General features: G+C 42.8%; 1 pseudogene; it reads right to left on the bottom strand.

Moving 5' to 3' along the window:
* Positions 1-859: 859 nt before the first annotated feature.
* On the bottom strand, positions 860-1,950 carry LOC118796033 (annotated as a pseudogene).
* Positions 1,951-7,424: the final 5,474 nt, after the last annotated feature.

The following is a 7,424-nucleotide window of genomic DNA, read 5'->3' on the forward strand; positions in this document are numbered from 1 at the left end:
TTTCTGTAGCCCATTGTTACGTACTCACTACCTCCCCTGGCTCGTTCTCTCGATATGGCGTTGTGAGAAGTATGAGTGTAACCTGGCGTGTGCAAATGTAGAGGAAAAGGAAACAAACAAAATAAAATGGCACCAGACGGACCTCGAAAAGGACGGGGCCCACCTGTTGCCTGGGTCTCCTTGGTGCTTGTTGGGCCAGCCCATCCTCGCCTGCCTCGGCGGCCAGCTCTGCGGTCTCGGGGAGCGTCCCGTATTTTGTTAGGTTCAGTTTTTTTTTCTTTTTGTATTTTTCTTAAAATATCCTGTGCGTGACACCCGTGTAAGTATGTACCTTCTTTTTCTGGTTAGCGTTAGGTAAATGGTTCTGCTGAATTTAGTCTAAACCTATATGCGCATAACTCAATTACTTTTCACCATTAGCAGATCACATAATCCAGTCTTGGTTTTGATCTGGATCAAACCTGCAGTATGTGTTGTTCAAAACTTTTTAGTAGGATTGGGATACCTTTGATCCAAAAAAATCAGGATTATCCTGATCCCAGTTGAAGGGTGGATTCCGGGTGGATTTCAGGAACAATATGTAATAAAACTTTAGAATTGGTCAAATAATACATTTGCATCATGTAGTATATATACATTTCTTTATATTTTGCACTTGATTTGTTTAACCTTTACAGTGATAAAGTAGATAAAGTAGACATTAGGCTACCTATTAAGCCTTTCAGTACAGTAAAATAATTGTGTCCCCATAAAATAATCCCCCAAACAGCTGTCAATATCAAACAAAAATAATATATTTAATTTTAACTCATTTATCACTTTATATTAATTACAATGACAATGATCCAAGATGAACCAGTCAAAAGTAGTTTCTAACAATTGCATCCCTTATTGCACGTTCAGTCAGTCCCTCATTTTGAGAGAACGCTGGAGGTTGGTCTGGGTCTTCAACAGGCTCAGGTGCATCATAAACGTCATCACAGAGAGGGACATTGCGCATGGTAGCGATGTTGTGCAAGACAATACAGGCAAGTATTATGTTGCGCGCTCCCTGTGGTTCCACTCGCAAGTAGTTAAGGCATGCAAAGCGCCTCTTCAGAACTCCATTTAAATGCTCAATTGCACATCTTGTTTTGCAATGAGCAGTGTTGAAGCGTGCCTGCTCAGGTGTGTTTGCTGCAAGAGAAGGGGTCATCAGCCATGGTAGGAGTGGATAGGCACGGTCTCCTAATATTATGCCATCCGGTCGGTTAGTTTGGAGCTCTCTCCCTCAGGATACGCGCATCATGGACAGACCCAGGCCACTTCCTGACGCAGTTTGTGATGAGGTCAGCGTCGCCCACAAGTTGGATGTTGATGCTGTGCCTCCCCTTTCGGTTGACCCACCCCCTCTCATGAGGCGCTTGAATATGCACGAGTGCAGTCGATAACCCCAATAGTATTGGGCATGTTCCCCAAAAGAAAAAACAGGCAACAAGCCCTTTAGGAGAGGTGATTACACAGATATGGTTTTTGACATTATTGGAGGTGAAAACTTGTAAGCTCTGCACAGGATTCAAGGTATTGTAGGAGATGGTGAGCTCACGATTGTAGAGAAAAGCGAGCCAGTTCCTCCTAATGCAGAGGAAACATTTATTCTGGATCTCAGACCTGTTATTGAGAAACAAGGTGGATCCTCACTGGTAGAGCCAGGAGTTATTGCCAGAGGAGCTCAGAAAAGAGGCTGGAAGTGTTCTTTGCCAAACAGATGATGCCTATAATTCACTTCTTCAACGAGAAACCAAAAGAGCAGAAGTACAGATTCATCTGGCAGAGGAAGAAATCACTCTTACCCAACTACAGCAAACCAAAGCCAGACTCGAGATCTGGCTCCTGTAAGCAGAGCTTCAAAAAGCTGGCCTCTCCACAAAAGAACTCTGAATGTTCTTTATTTTGTTACCTATTGGACATTTAGCCTTTTTATAATTTAAAATGCATGTTCAAAAGATCCACAATGTATTTGTGAATAATGGATATTTGGATTTATTTGTTGTGGGTCAGATGAGGGGTCTGACTGTTTAGAAGGAATTGGACATGGAAGGGGATATTTGTATTGTTTTATTGTGCTGTTTTCTGTCTCTTCAAATAAAAACACTTAGAATAGCCAGCGTGGGGTTATTTTATCTGTTCTTTGCATAGCTAGTAGCCTACATTGTGATATGTAGTCCCATTTAGAGCACTGGCAATCTGGATCAGGGTGATCGAATCCAATGTTGCTTTGAAAAACTGGCACAAAACTAAAATGGATTACCTGATCCTGAATAACAAAATATGGGATTTCCAAATCCGGATCATTCTGATCCAGATTAAACTTTTTGAAGAACTGGGCCCTGGAGCTCCGTATAGCAATCAAATGACAGGTAGTCCCACCTTCCGAGGAACCGTCAACTGCGTGACGACGTCAGCAGCAGGTGCCAAAAGAAAATAAACCCAAAACAGTGTGTGTGTGAATGGCGGTCTACCCACTCGTAACACCATGCCAACTCAGCTAACGTTAACTACCGTCTCCACTGAAACTGAATAACGCTAGCTAACTGAAGCCTACTCCCCATGAAAGTCGGAGTAAACTTACAAATTAGCCGTTTCTTATATAAAATAAGCAAATATTATGCAGCGATGCTGCCCATTCCCCGTCACTTTTTTTTTTTAGAGGCTGATTTGAGTAGCCTACCGTTTATTTGAAATAAGAAAGTCAAAACTTAGTTGAGCGGTTTCTCGCTCGCCTCTCCTGCCATCATTCTTGCAATGATTAAGGATATCAGATGTGTTCTCGCTGGCCAAGTCACCAACCCCTGCATCCTCAATAAAAGGGGCGGATCAAGAACACATCCAGGCATTTTAAGCGTTCTTGGTCAGTTGCGTTCTTCGTATGGGAACCGTACTTGGGCCATGACAGATGACGTCAAACCAGTGGCGGAGCCGATGGCTCATCGCAGAGGGGGCGAGGACCTGTAGTGGACGCTTATACAGCCAATAGAGGTTATGCACGTGACGTCTCAGTAGGCGGAGTCATTGCGGGTTACACCCACTGAGTGGCAGAAAGACTTACTGAGTGGCAACGTTAGCGTTCAGCTTGAATGCCGCGAAAACACAAACGCATCTAAAATGGGAGAGCTGTTGTGCTATTGACTTTACAAGTAGATTCAAGAAATCGGAGCTACCTTTACAGACTTTAGAACACTACAGAAGAGACGCAAATGGATCGCTTCAATTCGCAGAAACAGCTGGAATCCAGGCACCGAAACGTGTAGCTTACAGCTTTCAAAATAAGTTTTGTAATATATATTTGTACAAACCTGTCCACATACAACCAGAATATCCATTAGCGTCTTCGTCACTTTAATTTCGCCAACAAATCCCGCCTTGAAGTACGACCAAGCTTTTGCGGATAAAACGCTTAACGTGGCTTAATATTTCAAAACAGCGATCAATCACCAAATTTCTCTCCGATGTCTGTCATGACACTTCCACCTGTCAAAAAAAAAAAAAAAAAAAAAAAAAAAAAAAAGCAAAACTAAAATACAAGGAATATGGTAGTTAGGCCGACGTTGCGTTAAGCGCTGTCCTCTCCGTTTTGCTTTTTTGTTAGCTACTGTCAGGACTCAGGCACGGACTCAGACGCGGACCACGAGTACTCCAATTCCAGGCGTTTATTAACAGAATCGTCAAACAAGCAGGCAGTCCAACAGGCAGGGTCAAAATACCAGGTAAGCAGTCCAAGGGCAAAACAGGAATCAAAACAAACAGGCAGGGTCAAACCTTGAAGGCAGGCAGATCAGGCAATCAGGACAGAAGGGCAGGCAAAAGCGATGTCGAAGAACAGGCGAGGCAAAAACCAGCAAAATCCAAACAGGGAAACAGGCGGGAAACGAGACAGGCAGAAACACAGAAACGATCTGGTAAACAACACAGCGACAAGCAGGGTAGATATAGGGCTGGGCTGATTAGGTGATGGGAGGCAGGTGTGCAGGCAGGCAGGTGGAGACAATCAGGTGGCCGGAGACAAGGCGGAGAGCGGGGCAGGGCTAGAACACAAGGAAAACAAAAGCACATGGACAGGGAAAAAACAAAAACACAACAGCTAGGGGGCGGGAGCCCTGACAGCTACGAAGCGTTTTCCTTATAATGGATGTCAATGGCGAGTTTAGCTTTTTTGATAGGAGATAGTGTTTATGACATGTGAGATGTCAGACAAATTTGGTGATCACTGATCACTGTTTTGGGACATTAAGCCACGTTAAGCTTTTTCCTTATAATGGGCGTCAATGGAGAGTAAAGCGCTTAACGTGAGATAACGACCATACTCCTAGGATTTCGGTTTTGATTTTTTGACAGGAGTAAGTGTTTCTGACAAAAGACGTCTTTGACGTCAGAGAAATTTGGTGATCATTGATCGCAGTTTTGGAACATTATGCCACGTTAAGCGTTTTGGAATATCCCGGCTTTTGTATGCCTTCAGGCTTTGCTATGCATTTCCCCGGCGTCGAAATCAGGTAGGCTACATAATATGTCAGGAAACCCGTCAATGCATAACCCCTATTATAGGCTGTATGGAGGTGCAACACAGATCCAAGGGGAAATTTACGGAGACGGAAGGGCGGAACGGAGAGAAATGCGGATTACGATGAGGACCATTTTTTTCTCGTGGACCATTTTTAGATACCGCGGCTCCGTCAGCAGTGACAGCGATGGGAAATAAGACAGCCGGCGATCGCCTAGTTCCTACTTTGGGACTCGAACAGAGGGGGTAATTTTTTGTTTGTACACTTACAAAACAAGGATACTGGACAGCGAATAAAGTTTTCTATAACTACTGTGTCTCTGCTCCTTCAAAATAAATATCGCGGCGAGAAACTCTGACTTTATTTATTTATTTTGCAGCAATCAAAACACACAGACAAACGTTATTCAAAATATAAACTCAACAACAAAAATGCATGCTCAGTCAGGCAGATTGGGCCCAAGGTGGGCCCCTTTGTTACTGGGCAGAACCGTGGGCCCGGGGCAGCCGCACCCCCCCGTAGCTCGCTCCGCTACTGCGTCAAACAAGTTCACGAGAACGCAAGAACGGACCAAAACGCGGACTGATAAACAGCCATGGACTCAATCTGACATTAGACGGACTTTGTACTAGGGAGCTGGTAGAGTGAAGTCCGTCTCATGTCCAGTCCGATTCGGACATGTGCGTTCTCACATACAGCTCCTCCAGGTAATGGCTAGATAAGTTCCGGCTTTCAGTGCATGTCTAAAAGGGGCTATAGTCGCCTATTCCCAAATATTACAAATGTAACATAAATGAGATCTTATGCATTTTAAATTATTCACACACCTTTTAAGTGCAAGGAATCAAACAATTAACTTATTGCATTACTGTAAATTTGATCAATAAACTGCATGTAGGCTCCTACAAAACTATTTTGACTGAGCGGTGCGACACTAGTCTGATTTCACAGATTAGGTAAGAATCTGTTAGACAAGCATCAGAGTGCATGTTTTTCAAGCTTAACTATTCAGATCTTCTAGAATTTGCCCAACACTTTGGCAGCTTAACTGCAGCGACAATAGTTGTGAAAATGATCAGAAATTTAAAAAATAAACCCCTTACCGGCCAGTGGTGGGATGATTGGTCTGGTCGCGAATGAAAGGAAGTCATTCAAGTTACGAGCTGCTATTTTGTCGTTGATGGATAGCAGTACGCCTATCTTTTTCTTACCAGAGTACAAACAGTATCACGTGAGGTTAAAACAGTACCACGACACCAAACAACTGATCTTGTGATCGGAAAAATTCTAATCAATTGTATGTTCATATTTACATTTACGTTTCAGCTACAAGCTGAATCACATTCTATTTCTGAACATGTAAACATCCTAACACATTTGTAATTTGCATCACTGTGGGGTACGTTATATTGCTGAATTTCACTTAAGCGTAGCCTATATGCATTTGCGTATTGTGCTAATAATTTCATAATGATCAATTGCAGCGCGTAGGTATTTATGGTAACACGCGTGATGGACTGACGCATGTTAGGGTGTGTTCGGTTGCCTTCTGTAAATTCCATTATTTCTGTGATTTTTGATGCGCACACGAGCATTGGATAAAAGAATCCGCTTAATGACAAGAGATAGGCTAAATCTAAGCATCTAAACTAGCACCATAAAAAGAAGACTGACGTGAGACGGAAGGATGAAATCATACATTATTATCTGTTACCCAGCCATAAGAAGTATTAATAAGTATTTCTACTGTTGCATACCAAACGTTCAGTAGAAATGGTGTCTGAGAAACTGTGCGTGACTGTAAAGTCACTATTCTGTCACTCGACGCAGAAGATGTCTGTAAGTACTGATCACGGACCAAATTCCTCAACCACAATGCTAAAACCATCATAAACTAAATTGTAAAACTGCCTCTAGATTAGCGCCTACAAACAACTGCTACCAGAAGCTACTTTGACACCCATCTCATTAAGGAACAGGAATTTCTTAAGCATAGTTGCTGTCCCGGAAATTTTCTTTCCATGGGAAACGGTAACTACAAGATGACGTATATGAACCTGTGCTTTTAAAAATCTTTTTAGAATAAAAATCAAGGGGAACGTTCCACTCGAAATCTGTTGTGCATTTTACGTGGGTCCTTTGAAATTTAGCCCCGAGAAAAGAAGCGAACTCTGATTCTCCCTTTTCCAGTGCACCTTACTCAACTTCCAAATACTCTTTAGCCTCTGGAGGCATTGTGGGTGAACAGGACCGAACTGAAACACTAGAATAAAGGATTTGCCAGGAAACCAGGGCATGTCATTACTCTTTGGGTCACAGGAACTTTAGCGAGTGCAGTGATTCAAGACTTACATAAGGTTTCACACAAAATGCCCTCACTTACATGCCGTGTGTCAGATTTTTTTTCTATGACTTAACTGGGAAATGGGAAGGGGAGGAGTGCACGCACTAAGCACTTCACTTCACTTTGGTTGAAGGCTGTTGTTGCCCCGGGGGTGGATCAACTGCATTATCTCCACCCCAGACTGAAAGTAAATTTAGACCCGACCCTCTCTCTTGCTGATTTTTGGCATTAGCTGACATTGCCAATTTGCATTACTTTTAGAGGTTATGAAAACCGCAGCATGAGCCAATACTACTTTAAACTAGCCGATGTGCGCGTATTAAGCAATCACATCTTTGAATGAACAGACAAGACACAAGCTCCACTGATTAGTGGTAGACATCCTGCTAATACAAAGCCGGTGCTAATGAAGTGTAGTACTGAAGTGTAACACTAGGTGGTGGAATAAGATAAGCGATTTCTCTAAAAAACATTTTGGAATTATGTGGTGACAATAATTCAGTAGATTTTAAATCTGTATTATTCAGGATCGGCAACTA

Source organism: Megalops cyprinoides, chromosome 20 (assembly GCF_013368585.1).
Source record: "Megalops cyprinoides isolate fMegCyp1 chromosome 20, fMegCyp1.pri, whole genome shotgun sequence".
Lineage (NCBI taxonomy): Eukaryota > Metazoa > Chordata > Actinopteri > Elopiformes > Megalopidae > Megalops > Megalops cyprinoides.